We start from the raw sequence: 15,318 nt of genomic DNA on the forward strand, positions 1-15,318 counted from the left end.
TCTCTGCACAACACCACACAGTTCATTAGCATACAGTTGTCAAAATGACAAAAGCTTTTTGTATCAGTGTCATTTTGATAACTATTGAACAAACTACACAGTAGCCCAAAAGGCAAAAAAGTGAACATAAGTCAAACACTTTCGCAGCAACTGCATTGTGTATCTTCAGCATCTCCAGGACCAAAATTGGAAAATTTTTTTTCAAGGCAAAAAATTGCCAGTTAATCAGCAATTATTGATCCTTTGGGCATTTACTGTATTTTCTATCATCGCTCTCTCTAAAGCCACGACCGCACAGTGGTACAATAGACAAAAAAGTGGAAATTAGTTAGCAAGTATTGAAAATTTTTTTTGGACAATCACAGCCTTTTATATCATTATTGTCTCCACGAATATTATTGAAGAACTCGGTTCAACACCGCACAGTGGTCCAAAATGCAAAAAGTGGAAATGAGACAGAAACTAGTGATTTTTTGGGCAATAATTGCGTTTGGTATCATAAAGTCTTTTTACAACCACGATTGAAGTCTCTGTTCGACGCCGCACAGTAATTCAAAAGGCAAAAAAAATTGAAATAAATCCTGAACTTTTGATCTTTTAAACAACTACTGCAGTTTGCAAATATGATTGAAGTTCTTTGCCTCATAAAGCACAGTAGCCCAAAAGTAAACAAAAAAGTGTAGGTGTTCAACACCGCACAGTGGTCCAAAAGGCAAATGCAAATTTTCCCAAGAGCATTCGATTAAGTAAGTAACACATATCAATGTGTGATGTCCGATTCAAGTTTAAACTCAATAATAAGGGACCTCCCTTTCATAGCCTAGTCCGAACGGCTTGCCGCAGGGTGACACCTCTTTGGAGAGAAATTTTTACATGTCATAGTTGCCAGCATTAGGAGGGGAAAACCGCCACTGAATTTTTCTTTCTGATGGTCCCGCCAGGGTTCGAAACCAGGCGTTTAGCGTCATAAGCGGACATGATAACAAAGGCAACTTTTGATCTTTTGGGCAATAAGTAAGTTTGGTATCATCAAAGTCTCCACAACCACTATTAATGAGATTTTATTATACCACAAAGTAGTAAAAAAGACAAAAAAATTCGATTAAATTCCGCAACATTTAATATTTTGAGCAATCAATGTATGCTGTATCTTTAGAGTCTCCACAATTGAAGTCTCGGTTCAACACCACACAGTTGGTTCAATCCCGTGGCAGCCGATTGTACGTACCGGACTGGCCCGATGGAGTCTTTCATCGACAAGGGCTGCCGCTTCAGTGTACAACGCACAAAAGGCAAAAAAGTGAAACTAAGTACATAACTGTTAATTTTTCTGAGCAACCACTGTCTTTTATATCTTTAGTGTCATGACATCCACGATTCAAACTCTTTATACAATAGAGGGATGCGGACCCTCCCCCTTACCCTACTTTTCAGAAACGCCAGATCTTGGTGATGGGTGCTGCGATTTAAGCGAAATTTTTTGTGCTCTATTATAGTATCCTAAAAATAAAAATTTGGTATCCGAATTTTGGATGGGGTATTTAGGGGGCCCCACCCTAAAATCTACCATATATAATTAGACCAATCACGACAATATGGAACTCAAACGAAATGTATTTAGGAAAAGAAAACGTATCTGATATCCAATTGTCGGACCAAGTGTTAGGGGGACCACCCCAACCCCCAAAACACCCCTACATCGGACATATTTACCGACCATGGCAATATGGAACTCAAATGAAAGGTATTCGCGAGTAGAATACGAATCTTTCCCAAAACACCCTCCAAACAGGACTTTTTTACTGACCATGGCAATATGGGTCTTAGATACAAGGTATTTGAGTGTATTGTAGAATACGAATCTGGTATCCAAATGTGGGACCAAGTTATTTGGGGGGGCCCTCCCAAAAACACTCCCAAAAAAGGACAGATATACGACTATAGCAATATTGGGCTCAAATTAAAGGTCTTTGAGAGTAAAGCAGGAATTTGATATCAATATTCGGGAAAAAGTGCTTATGGGGCTGTAATAAGAGGTGTTTTAGAGTAGAACACGAATCTAATAAATATTTTCAGGGCCAAGTCACTGAACGGCCGCCCTATCCCCCAAAACACTTACCAAACCGGTCATGTTTGCGACTATTGAAATATGGAGCTCAAATGAAAGATATTTGGGAGTATACCACGAATCTGATATCAATCCATCCATCCATCCCCCAAATGGAACGGATTTGCTCACCATGACAATTTGGGTAGTAAAGGGAGTGGATCTCGAAATTGACAGTTTTTTGGGCCCATAGCCCAAATCGGAAATATTTGCTGACTTTTGCAATAAGGGGTTAAATGAAAGGTATTTGAGATTAGAAAACGAATTTGATATCCAACTTTGAGGCCAATGCCAATATGGGGTTCAAATGAATGATGTTTGATTTTTGATTTTGCTGATATCTAAATGTGGGATCATGTATTTGGGGCACCGCCCCTTTTCCAAAACACCCTCCAAATAGTACAAAATTTGGGGCCAAGAGTTTGAGGACGCCTCATCTCAAAAACTCCCGTTAAACCAATGGCAATATGGAGTTTAAATAAATGGCACAACGCAGATATTTTTTTCAGGACCAGGTGTCTAGGGGACCACCTCACCCCCTAAAACACCCCCAAATCGGACATCATTACAATATCGGGCTGAATTAAAGACTTTTAAGAATAGAGTATATCAAACACCCAAACGTTAATGACCGTAAGCCCTCCGAGCTACAGCTAGTTAGCCATAAATTCCACGTAGACTTGAGTTGGTAGCTTACTGGGATTACCAGTGCGGGGTGTCACAATGGGCTAAAATAGTCTAAGTGAGTCGTTTTGGAATATAGAATGTCACTCTTACCTAAACCTTTATGGGAGCTACATCAAAATTTTGATCTATTCGCCAAAGTCTTGAAAATATGACTTCAAATTTGTCCGGTCAGTTTAATTTTTCATCCAATTTCTGATATTATGGTTTTAGATATCAAAGATTTCCGTTATTTTCTGTTCTTCTCCACTTTGGTGACTGTAATGCGATATTTTTTTTGGTCTGATGACTTAATTATCCTTAACTTAAGTATCCTAAATGTTACGTGTATGAATATGTTAGGTACCATTTTAACTTTAAGAAAAAGGTCATCAAGCTCATGGCTGAAGACATGCTTCGTAAATAAAATTTTCTCAACATATTCACAAAATCCATTAACATTTTCCATACACACACACTCACAAAAAATGGCCTTATGTACATACCTCATACCTCAACACCTGCATATTACCATTTGCAAAGATAGTAATTGAGGCTCGGTTGGTGTGATGCAAGGATAATGTTACCCGTTTAGTTTATGAATAGAAGGCAGTTTATCCTCTTAAGGGGTTTGTTTTTGTGTATGTATTTATTTTTATGACAAGGTTCTCCATACCAACCCCACCCACACTTTCTATCTCCCTACCCATAAGATAAAAAAAAAATCGCAAGTATATTTTAAGGCTACATTGGACGCGCTGGTAATGTTCTGCTACCTTTCACATTAAGGATATTCTCCAGAGTGCCCACTCATTGTAGATTGAGTTCATGAGTTCACATAATGTCATAAAAATTACATTCACTCCCAACTCTACAAGAGATACAACAAGATGGGAAGATGGAGACCTGGAGATAATGTCCTGCGGCTACAGTGACGGTGGTGTTGGTGATGATGATATTTTGCAGCTTTGTGGGGGCATAATGATGTCAGTGACCATCGCAAGCCAGTAATAGTTGGGGAAACTATTTTTGTTATTCGCCCAAAAAAAAATGGAATTGCTTAGTGTAACTTTTATTTGCAATTTGTGCAAGGAAGCAGAAGTGGAATCTTCCTTTTGGTTAGTTTCACTTTTGGCCAGCAACTTGAAATGGGCAAGGGAGAGTTGATTATAACTTAAATTAACAAAAAAGAGAACATTTGACGAAAGGACATTAAAATGTGTGCAGGCTGTGGCAGCGAAGCGGGGCATAGTTCCAAAAGTTTGCTTCCTTAGGAAAGATGGGGAAACAAGTTGGATACCACACAACTGTTTGGATGAGTTTTATAAGGAAAAAAATCTTGACAAAACTTAGTCAACCTGTTTATCTAATCGATCAAAGCTAGAGGACAGAGTGGGCCTGGGGATCTAGATTGAGAACCCAAAAACTGTTTGACTTTAATACGGTCCTGCAGGCGGAGATCCGGCGATCACGGAATGCGTGAGGTGGTCTGGTGCTAACGCGAGGACGTCGAGCGTGAACAACTCGGCAATAGGGGCAATAACAGCGAGAAAGGTCACGAATAGTCTTGCAGTGTAAGAAAGAGATAACGCCTTCACTGAGGATGACACAATCTGCATCGTTTGGGTGCAGGGCCAAAGCGTAGGAACGGGGAATAAAAAAGCAGAAGATTTGGCAGTGAAGGCCAGAGGGCTGCCGTCAATGAATTTGTTTAACCCGAAGCCTTTGGGGTCGACGTATTCCGAGATAACAGCGTGGGATACGAACGCACATGTAATACTGAGGAATAGCGAAACGGTCTGTAGAACGACGAAAATCCGAATTGTGAGAAAACGAGTCTATTACTGGAAGGAAGTAAGCAGGAGGTCGGTAACGATTTCGGTACCAAAACAGGACACATAGGACTACGAGTTTACTTATGCAAAATTGGTGCGCAAAGTGACAGCATGTGGGGGCGATGATGAGACGTTAAAGCATATCCTATGCCAAAGCGAGTTATAATTGCGCCCTCCAGAGGCTCAAAAAATCAAAGTGGGAGATCGGTTTATATGGCAGCTAAATGGCACAGTTGTTGGGAGTCATGCATGAACACTTCATGCAAAATTTCAACCAAATCGGATAAGAATTGCGCCCTCTAGAAACTCAAGAAGTGAAGACCTAAGATCGGTTTATATGGCAGCTATGTCAGGTTATGGACCAATTTGGGTCATACTTAGCACAATTGTTGGAAGTCTTAACGAAACACGTCGTGCAAAATTTCAACCAAATCGGATAGGAATTGCACCCTCTTGCGGCTCAAGAAGTCTAATCGTGAGTTCGGTTTATATGGCCGCTATATCGGGATATGAACCGATTTTGACCATACTTAGCACAATTGTTGGAAGTCATACATGAACACTTCATGCAAAATTTCAACCAAATCGGTCAAGAATTGCGCCCTCTTGAACTTCTGGAACCTCTAGAAGTCAAGATCCAAGATCGGTTTATATCAGGTTATCAAACAAGTTGAACCATACTTAGCACAGTTGTCGGAAGTGATACCAAAACACCACGTGCAAAATTTCAGCCAAATCGAATAAAAATTGCGCCCTCTAGAAGCCCATAGCTATATCAAAACATGGACCGATTTGGACCCAAGCGACCTACACTAATAGAAAGTACTTGTACAAAATTTCAAGCGGCTAGCTTTACTCCTTCGAAAGTTAGCGTGCTTTCGACAGACAGACCGACAGACGGACGGACATGGCTAGATCGGATTAAAATGACATGACGATCAAGAATATATATACTTTATGGGGTCTTAGACGCATATTTCGAGGTGTTACAAAAAGAACCATCCATGGTGGAGGGTATACAAATGGCGAACAAGGCAGGCATATGGATATAACTTTCAAGTTCGTTAACTGAAATAAGCAAAAAGTCATGCTAATAATTGGCAGCACCTACACAAGCCCTGGCCTCAAACCTTGTAGATGCCACAAATTATTACTTTAGCTACTATTACCACAATTTTCCCCTATGATTCCATAACCTTTCACTTTAGAGGAAAGACCATTTTGTTTCCTTTTTCCGTTTTTTTTAAATCACTTTGTAAATTAAAATGCAATTTGGGTAAATGTTATTAAAGCCAAACGAGTATTAATTTCTATTTACCTTTTAGCCCATAATTTCTCATTTGATTACCTGGTATTTGCCGTCATTTAAGTGAGATATGCACAATAATTTAATGGGTTATCTCATGCCAAAGACCAGTAATGGGCTTGGGACTATGGCAAAAGAAAATGGAGTAAAAGCAACACAGTTGCCATATTTTAAGGAAGCAAAAACGAAAGAGACATCCTTCAGGGAGTGGTGTGGGCTATGATGGGAGCCAAAAAATGCAATAAGGATACTATTAACCATGGTTGAGATGGTTACATTACCGTGACGCCTTAGCCAAAGTACAAGTCGGCCGTCACAAGTGATTGGATGACTACCAGTAGTATGGTGGTTACTTAGCTGGTAGGACCCCTGGTTTTACCTGACTTTCTGCCTGTCCGACTGTCTTGTGGAAATTTTGTCATTATTGTGTGAAAGTAATTAGATGTAATTGCATCATGTTGGTGTGGTACAACCAAGCAACACGACGAATGATGACACAGACAATATGCAAATGTGTGTGAGTGAATGGTACCTTCAAACTCAAATGTAACACAAAGCTAGGCAAAATTAGAAAGATAGACGTCTGTGGGTAGTCGTCCATGGTGAATGGGACTGCCATAAAGGAGAAAGAAAGGTAAGTTTGCCAAAAGAAGACAAGTCATTTTAACAAAATTTGACTGATTAAAGTACTCGTAGTTTGTCGTCATTGTACATGTCCGACAACTTGTCAATTTTCATAATCATTTTCCCTGTGTTTTGTTATGTTTAAGTAGTGTCTCTCAGAGGCCGCCTCAAATGAGTCACTCAGTCAGCGTGGCTAAATTTAAATGAATTTCAAACATGGCACAAGCACTCACCATCAAACATTCTTTCTGTGTATAGAGAAAGAGTCGTCTCTTACTGTACATCAATTGCACTTTCTATTCAACGAAGACTCTCTAATGTCTCAGTCATCAGTACTTCAGTCAGTCACTGTTTCTTTTGACTGAATCCGTATTGCTGTCTATCTGTTCTGCCTTTCAAATTGTCCATTTTGAATTCTTTCTACCTCATTATCAGCTATTTGAGCTACAACACAATTTTGTTAATTGTAATGAGACTGTGTGTTAGCATTTGTAATTGTTGTTGTTTTCTTTGCCTGATGACGATGGTGATGCTCTTCTTCTCATGGTACTGCAAACACAGCTGTTAATGGCAATTAATGTCTTCTTTTTGAGAAACATCGAGAATGAAAACAAACACACACACACACGCCCACCAACAATCAAAGTAGATACGACTACATCGCGACATTGCAACTAGCTCTTTGAGTACTAGATTTAAAGATTGTAACATCAAATTCTTAAAATGTTCTATATTCGAGTTTGGTTTGGAAAGTTTTAAATAATAGTAAAAAGTAAAAAAATAGAAAAATGAAAACATAATTATAAAACACGTAACGTAGCGTTTAAATAAACGTAACCTTTGCTTATTGAAGATTTAACATCGAAGTAGAATAGATGCGGGGATATTATATTGGTTAACTTAGAGCGACCATGTGAGTTATTATAAGTAAGAGTTCACGTAGATTTAAATTCAATTGAGTGGGACTTTACGAAAGTGTAACGTAAAGTTCATTACGTAGAGTATACGTAAAATTATGCACAAAAAATAAAGTAAACGTAGAGTATACATAAGCATACGTTAATATGTACATGTAACGCATACATAGACTGCACGTGGGTATACGTAATTAGAGGAAACGTCACCCTACCTAAATATACGTGGAGTAAACGTAAGCATGCCTGGAGTACACACAAGTAAGGTTACGTTTTAATCTTCTGCAATGCTACATCGTCCACGCTTGAACTTATGGCCATGCCATCTGTCTTTTCGTTCTCCTCCTCACATTAGCCCTAAATCAAAACATAGGGAATTGTGACGACTGGAAGTTAAGTATTCCTCTAACGAGCTGTGGGTCTTCCCGTGACTTCACTTTCTTGATTATTATTGTCCGAACAAAGACAATAAATTTGGCGTAAATTAACGAAAATTTAATGGAAAGTAACACTTTCGCAATCATTGTTTTTAGTGAATTTAAATTTATAAAAATGTTAACATAAAGTTAATAAGAAGTAATATAAAGTTAAGGTTGCTGAATTGGTAGCTAGATCGACTTACCAATACAATAATATGTAAAGCATACGTAGACTGCGTGGGTATACGTCGTTAGAGTAAACGTTAACCTATTTACCTACGTTATCATTGAGCTTAAAACTTGAATCGGACTGCACTCATTGATATGTGAGAAGTTTGCCCCTGTTCCTTAGTGGAATGTTCATGGGCAAAATTTGCATTTTTACATAAAGAATATACGTGGAGTAGACGTAAGTAGGCCTGGAGTACATCAAAATAAGGTCCCGGTACGTGATTTTAATCTTCTACAATGCTAACTGAGCGTTCATCGTCCATGCTCCAACTTATGGCAATGCCATCTGTCTTTTCGTTCCCCTAAGTACACTTTAGCCCGTAACCAAAATATTACGAATTGTGACGACTATGGCTGTAATCTCCTCTTTATACTAGAAGATAAGCACCCTGTTAGCGAGCTTTGAGCTGCCGATAGGTGCCATGTGAGTCTGAATTCAGACTGCCACTATTACCTAACCCAACCGTGGAAAACTACCCGTACTTCACGATCTCGACTCTTATTGTCCTAACAAAGACCGTAAAGGCATAAATTAAAGCAAATTCAACGTAAAGGTAACGCACATCTAACGTAAATGCAAGTTAACGCAAACCTAACGTAACATTTTCGTTATCTTTACTTTTAGTGAACTTAAATTTATTGCTAGTACAATGGTAGCTGACATCAAAAACAAACAACCCAGGAACAATTACAACAATTTTTAAGGCTTAACGCGGTATGGTGATATAAACGTATTGAATGAAACTTTTCTTAACATTCCGACCCTAAATATAGACTCGACTTTTTACCAAGACACTATTAGGCTTCCGGAAAGTACAAATGTTCATTGCAGTATAACACACTCTTACGAGGGTTGCCTCTTGTATTTCGGGATTGGACAACCCTTGTGTTGCAATCTGCCAACTGACAGCTCCATCGTTAAGCTTGACATTTTTCAGGTTATACGTCCTCAGAACGTTTTGACATACGAGCGATATTTGTGTTGTTTACAGTAACTTAAAGGATTCATCTCGCCCACAAAAAATGGAATTAAATCGCGAACATTTTCGTGCGATTATTTTTTACAACTTTCGACGTGGATTAACTCTACAACAGTGCCTCGATGAATTTAAATAAATTTTTGGCGATGAAGCTCCATCAGGGACCAATGCTTATCGATGGTATGGTGAATTCAACCGATGTCGTAGTTCACTCTATAGAATATAAATAGGGAACTAAGATTATACTGCCTAGACAGGCAGATGTCTATATACGAAGGTGTTGACGGAATAAGGCCAATTCCGGAGGATTTCTCTTCTGCGTCATATTTATGTACAATCTGGCTAGTAAAACCCATAATAGGTGATTAGAACCTTAGCATACCCAGGGCATGGCAGAAGGAGAAAAGAAAATATGTGCCAACTTTAGAGGGCAATATATACGCTTTGTGGGGTCGTTAAGCAATATTTCGATTTCTAACACTGCTAGTAGTTACCTACATTTCTATTTTCAATACTGTCAGTATTTATACATATTGTACCTCGTATTCCTCATACAACTCCATGAGTAAGATTGGGATTTTTCGCATCGTTACCATCGTCAATGCGTATGTCAACATGAACATCATCGTCATCATTCCTCTTTGAGTATACGCATTATATTTACTTACTGAAGTTACTCAGTTGCGCTATAAAAACGTTCAGGGAATGAATCGATCTCAATATAAATTTATAACAATTAACTGCAATTAAAATGAAAATAATACACTCATGAAGAGTTTTAAATTTGCTACACATGTGTAGGTTACATACTCTAAAGTAAAGATGCAGTAGCTAGAAAAAACAAAAGAATGCTTAGAAATATATTAAGGAATTGAGACCAAAAAAGCCAATATGTCGTAAAAACAGTGAAAAACAGAAGAAAAAAGGATTAGAAGGCTTTCCAATTGCTTAGAAATGTAGAAAATAGAAAATGAGTTTCAACGAATTTGGAAAATGTGCGAAATCTATTAAAACGCTTATCTAGCAATTCTATCCCTCGATTAAAATAGTTTTTCTCAAGGTCTTCAAAATAGTGGTTTACAACTGTAACTGCATCTTCATTTGAGGTAAAACGCTTGCCAGCAAAATTTTTTTTTGATTTGGGAAGGAGAATAAGGTGAGTGGTCAAGCAACTCGTCTTGATGAAAAATTATTTTGTTGTGTTGTAAGCCAGGACGTTTTTCTCGAATTTGGACATTTAATTGATCTAAAAGGTTGCAATAGCACTCTGAATTTATTGTTTTACCCTTTTGCAGATAGTCACTCAATAAAATACCTTTGTAGTCCCAAAAATCCGTTGCCATAACCTTAACAGCCGAATGAATTGTTTTTGCCTTCTTTGGGGCACTTCCTTCAGCTTCAGTCCATTGTTTGGGTTGTTCTTTTGTCTTTGGAGTATAGTGGTGGATCCATATCTCTTCAACAGTTATGAAACGACGCTTCAAATCCATTTTATTTAGCTTAAAACGATCCAAACAAGCTTGAGAAATGTTCATTCTTATGCGTTTTTGGTCGACTGTTAACAAATGCGGCACCCATCTTGCAGAAAGTTTTTTTCATCTTTAGTTCTTCATGCAAAATTAAATGGATTCGATCATTTGAGATGCCCATGATATTAGCTATTTCATGCACTTTTATTCGTCGATCATTTAATACCATATCATGCACTTTGGCTACAATTTCTATTGTTGTTGGTGTTTTTGGACGTCCACCACGTGGTTTATCTTCAATGCTTGTACGACCATGTTTAAATCCAGCAATCCAATTTTTTACTGTTGCATATGAAGGAGTACTTTCACCTAACACATTCACCATATCATAATGAATTTCTTGTCCCGAAAAACCTTTTTTATGTAAATATTTAATGACACCACGCATTTCTAATTTTCCCATTGTAAAAAAGTTGAGGATGCGTCTTTTGTGAACACCTGCTTCTATATGAAGGAGTTGCCAGATCGAAACAACATTTGACATGTGTTCATAGCAGAGATGGAAGTTTCCCAAAACACTTAACTTTTTTCTGTTTATACCGCGCTTTTTTATGCTAGGCTAAGAAGTTTCCGAACCGCCCCTGTACATTTATTGATATTTAAAAGTATATATTTCTCTTTATAATGTTTCTTAATTGTTTAGTGTAAATATTGTAGTTCCCAGTAAATATTCTCACTACATTTATCTTAGTGTTATTCCTAAGCCAAAATTTCAATATTGCTTTAAAATGTATTTCCTAAATTCAGCATTTGCATTTGCATTCTCCTCAATCAAAAATATTTAAGAAAGATAATCTTTAACCCATAAAACCATTAAAGAAAAAAAAACTATCATATATTGAATTTAATTCTCAAGAAAAATTACTTTCAAGCATCTTTGGCAATTTTCCCCATAATTAATACGGCATTTATCCGAGTAAAAAGTTGAATCTTTTTCAATTGCTCTGGTCAAAAGGGGCTGTTACAAATAAAAATAGACAATAAATCTGTTTTCTAAATTGCATTTTTTGTACAATATACCATAAATACTGCCAAAGTGGAACACACTTTCACACAACACAACTAACACACATGCTTCCTTTTTGTTCTTAACACAACAAGGAAACGAATGCCAAACTGGAAATCTTATCAAAATTTCAAGTAAAGTTGCAGCGCACATGTTCTGGCTCTTCGAATAAATCTAATAAATAAATACTTGAATGGGTTGTAATGCTATTGTTGTATTTGTTGGACAAACATTTAATAATAAATGCTTGGGAAAATTGTAATAGGAATGGTACACCATTTCGGAGTGAAACATATCTTCTTATACATAAAAATCAATTTGTGTTTGTTTGGTTGTGTGTTCCTTATAGACCCAAAAACAGCTGAGCAGATTTTCTTGGATGGTGCATGATGATTCCGTGGTGAAAATAGGGTACTAAATTTTTTGATATCTGAAAGGGGCCGGACCCTCCCCCTTACCCTAATTTTCAGATACGCCAGATCTCGGAGATGGGTGGTGCGATTTAAGGCAAATTTTCTGTGCTTTTTATAGTAACCTAAAAACAAAAATTTTGTATCCAAATATCGGATGGGGTGCCGCCCCATCCCCAAAACCTACAAAATGCATACATAGACCAATCACGGCAATATGGGACTCAAATGAACGGTATTTAAGATTAGATAACGTATCTGATATCCAAATGTCGGATCAAGTTTTTGGGGGCCCACCCAACCCCCAAAACATCCCTAAATCGGACATATTTACCCACCATGGCAATATGGGAAAAATTGTGTATGGGGCCACCCCATCCCCATAAAACCATCCATATAGGACGTATGTGCTGACCATTCCAATATCAGGCTGTAATAAGAAGTATTTTGGAGTAGAACATGAATCTGATATATATTTTCATGGCCAAGTCACAGAACGGCCCCCCCATCCCCAAAAACACCCCCGAAACCGGCCATGTTTGCCGACTATGGAAATATGGGTCTCAAATGAAAGGTATTTGGAAGTGGACCACGAATCTGATATCAACATTCGGGACCAACTGCTTTGGGGACGTCCCAGCCCCATAACAACGCCCAAATAGGACGTATTTGCTCACCATGACAATTTTGGGTCTTAAAGGGAGTGGATCTCGATGTTGATAGTTTTTAGGGCCCATACCCTAAACCGGAGATATTTGCTGAATTTTTACAATAAGGGGTTTAAATGAAAGGTATTTCAGATTAGGAAACGAATTTAATATCCAATTTTGAGGTGAATGGCAATATGGGGTTCAACTAAATGATAATTGAGAGTAGAGCAAGATCCTGATATATTTTCAGGGCTAACACTCCTAAATCGGGCATATTTGCCAACCACGTCATTGTGGGACTTAAATGAAAGATTTTGGGGGTCTACCCCTTCCCTAAAACACCCCACAAACAGCAATTATTCACTGACCATCGCAATATGGGGCTCAAACAAAGGTATTTGGGAGTAGAATACGAATCTGATATTCAAATGTGGGACCATGTATTTGGGGCACGAAAATAAATATTCAAAGGATAATTTTGTTCCACATAAAGTATGGGCGGAGCGGGCCCGGTTCATCTAGTTGATTATAAAAAGAAAAAAAATGTTACCTTAAAGTTTTATTATCTGCGAGAGTTCTGTTAATATCCATAAATTATCCTAAAAATAAAAAAAATAATATATTCATTTATTATTTTATTTTTTAAAAAGTCTAAATATAATATATTTTCATTTTCTTTAAATTCAATGCTTTATATTGAAAGAATAGCATAGCAAAAAAATTATAAAAGTTTTACATGAGGACACCGTAGCGTAGAGGTTAGCATGTCCGCCTATGACGCTGAACGCCTGAAATTTTAGCGAACAATTTTTTGTGACATTTTGTATGTGTATTTTGTGGGATCTTAAGGGTAATTTTGTTTTGTTTTATATGCTGTCAAAATTGTGCCAAGCGATTACAGGAAATCGGAACCGAATACACATGATTAATTTGAAATGAGTCCCATATTGTCGCGACCAGGCCCAAAATGTGGTCTCAACTATCAGATCAGATTTGTACAGTTCTCCAAAAGAACTTAAATTTGAGTCACATATTTTCCCGATAGCATTATATGACCATTTGGGAGGTTTTTTGGGGTCCCATACGGCCCTGAACGACCTGCATGTCCAGGCACTTGTCACGGAATTTAGATATCGGATTTCCAGTTCTTTCATTTAAGACCGATATTGTCCCGATCGATCTCAGCTTGGGGGGTTCTATTGGGATGGGAATAATTAAGATTAGTACGGACTCTACTCCCAAAGATTTTTAATTTGTGTACCATATTGCCATGATCAGGTCAAATGTCAGTTTGGTAGGTTTTAGTGGGTGGGAAGCTTCCACCAGTGGCTTGACCCCAATTTTCGTGTATTTGAGTTACTATAAGGATACAAATAAAATTTCGCTAATATTGTTGCAACCATCTTCGAAATGTAGTGTTTCTGAAAATTTAACTAAACTTGTTGTTCTAAATTTCAACGGAAAATGGTGTAGCTGCAGGAAAAACCTAATACGTACATACATACTATATACATATTATAAAGACCTACTAGAGTATTTAAATTTTTTGATAGTTTTAAAAAACATTTACATTGCTTAAGTTAAAAACAAGAAACTCAATTGAAAATGGGGGCGTTTGAGATTAGAAACTGAAATACAAACAAGCCCACATTTACACATATACTCTCACAAATGATAAGTTTTAGTAAACGTCAACATTCAGACAGACAGTCAAGTCAAATAAACTAAAATAGACAGACATAAAAGCAGATAAACAATAAAAGCAATAAAAGCCTTTTTAAATATAAATAATTTATTTTGAATGTTATTTTCGTTTGTATGACTGCCTATGTGTGAGTGTGCGTGTATATGCGAGTTTACAATACTCAAGTTAATTAATGTAATTCAATGCAAATGAGAATCAATTGTTCCTGGCTCTCTTCTTATTGCGCTCTTGTTTGTAGCTGAGTTTAACTGAATGTTTGTGATTTTGGGGTTGCCAAGAAAAAAGAGAAAGGGGAATTCAAATGCAACCATGAAAATAGGTTGCGGGAATTATTATTGGGATACATTTTTATTCCGCTGTACACGCTGTTATAAAACATTAATAAACAAAATAACAACTCTTAACAACGTGGCTGCATTAAAGCTTTATAATTTTTGTTTTTGGTTATTAAACCAACTACTAACAGTGAATAGCCAAAATTTAGCTGTAATTGGACGAAGGTGTATTCGTGATTTTCATATGAATTTTGTCTAAATGAAATTTAATGCTTTTTTATACCAAAAACAACATAGGGCACGCACACCAGCTTAGTTTTTTTTTTGGAAAAAACGGATCTCTATTTATGGCTAATGTAAAGAAAGGGGAAGCGAGTAAAAAAAAATAAAAACAAAAATGCAGGCCAAATAAAATATGACACAAAATCGCCTAAAAAGGTTGACTAACAGTGGTTTAAAGAAAGCCAAAAAAGATGAGAAGAAAGACAACAAGTACTTTCCAAGTTGGCCGTCACAGATCGTTTGGTCCATTAGCCGAACTCAGTATAGAATTCCAATCCATCTTTTGGGCTTCATCACCAATTTTTGGCATCTACTGAAGAGATGACTTTTTCCACTTGGTCATCCCATAGAAGCTTTCATGGCGAAACAATTAAAGGTGGTC

At 37.3% G+C, this 15,318-nt stretch overlaps 1 protein-coding gene across 6 annotated transcripts in view; it reads right to left on the reverse strand.

Moving 5' to 3' along the window:
* Positions 1-15,318, reverse strand: part of LOC106081993 (ecotropic viral integration site 5 ortholog) — a 157,698-nt gene that overhangs the window by 112,732 nt on the left and 29,648 nt on the right. For all 6 annotated transcript variants that reach the window (XR_009397904.1, XR_009397903.1, XM_059366184.1 and 3 more), the window contains one exon: positions 13,225-13,273. The gene's annotated coding sequence lies outside the window, so the exon portion shown is untranslated. The remainder of the gene's footprint in view (positions 1-13,224; positions 13,274-15,318) is intronic.

Source organism: Stomoxys calcitrans, chromosome 4, assembly GCF_963082655.1.
Source record: "Stomoxys calcitrans chromosome 4, idStoCalc2.1, whole genome shotgun sequence".
In the NCBI taxonomy this organism is placed as follows: domain Eukaryota; kingdom Metazoa; phylum Arthropoda; class Insecta; order Diptera; family Muscidae; genus Stomoxys; species Stomoxys calcitrans.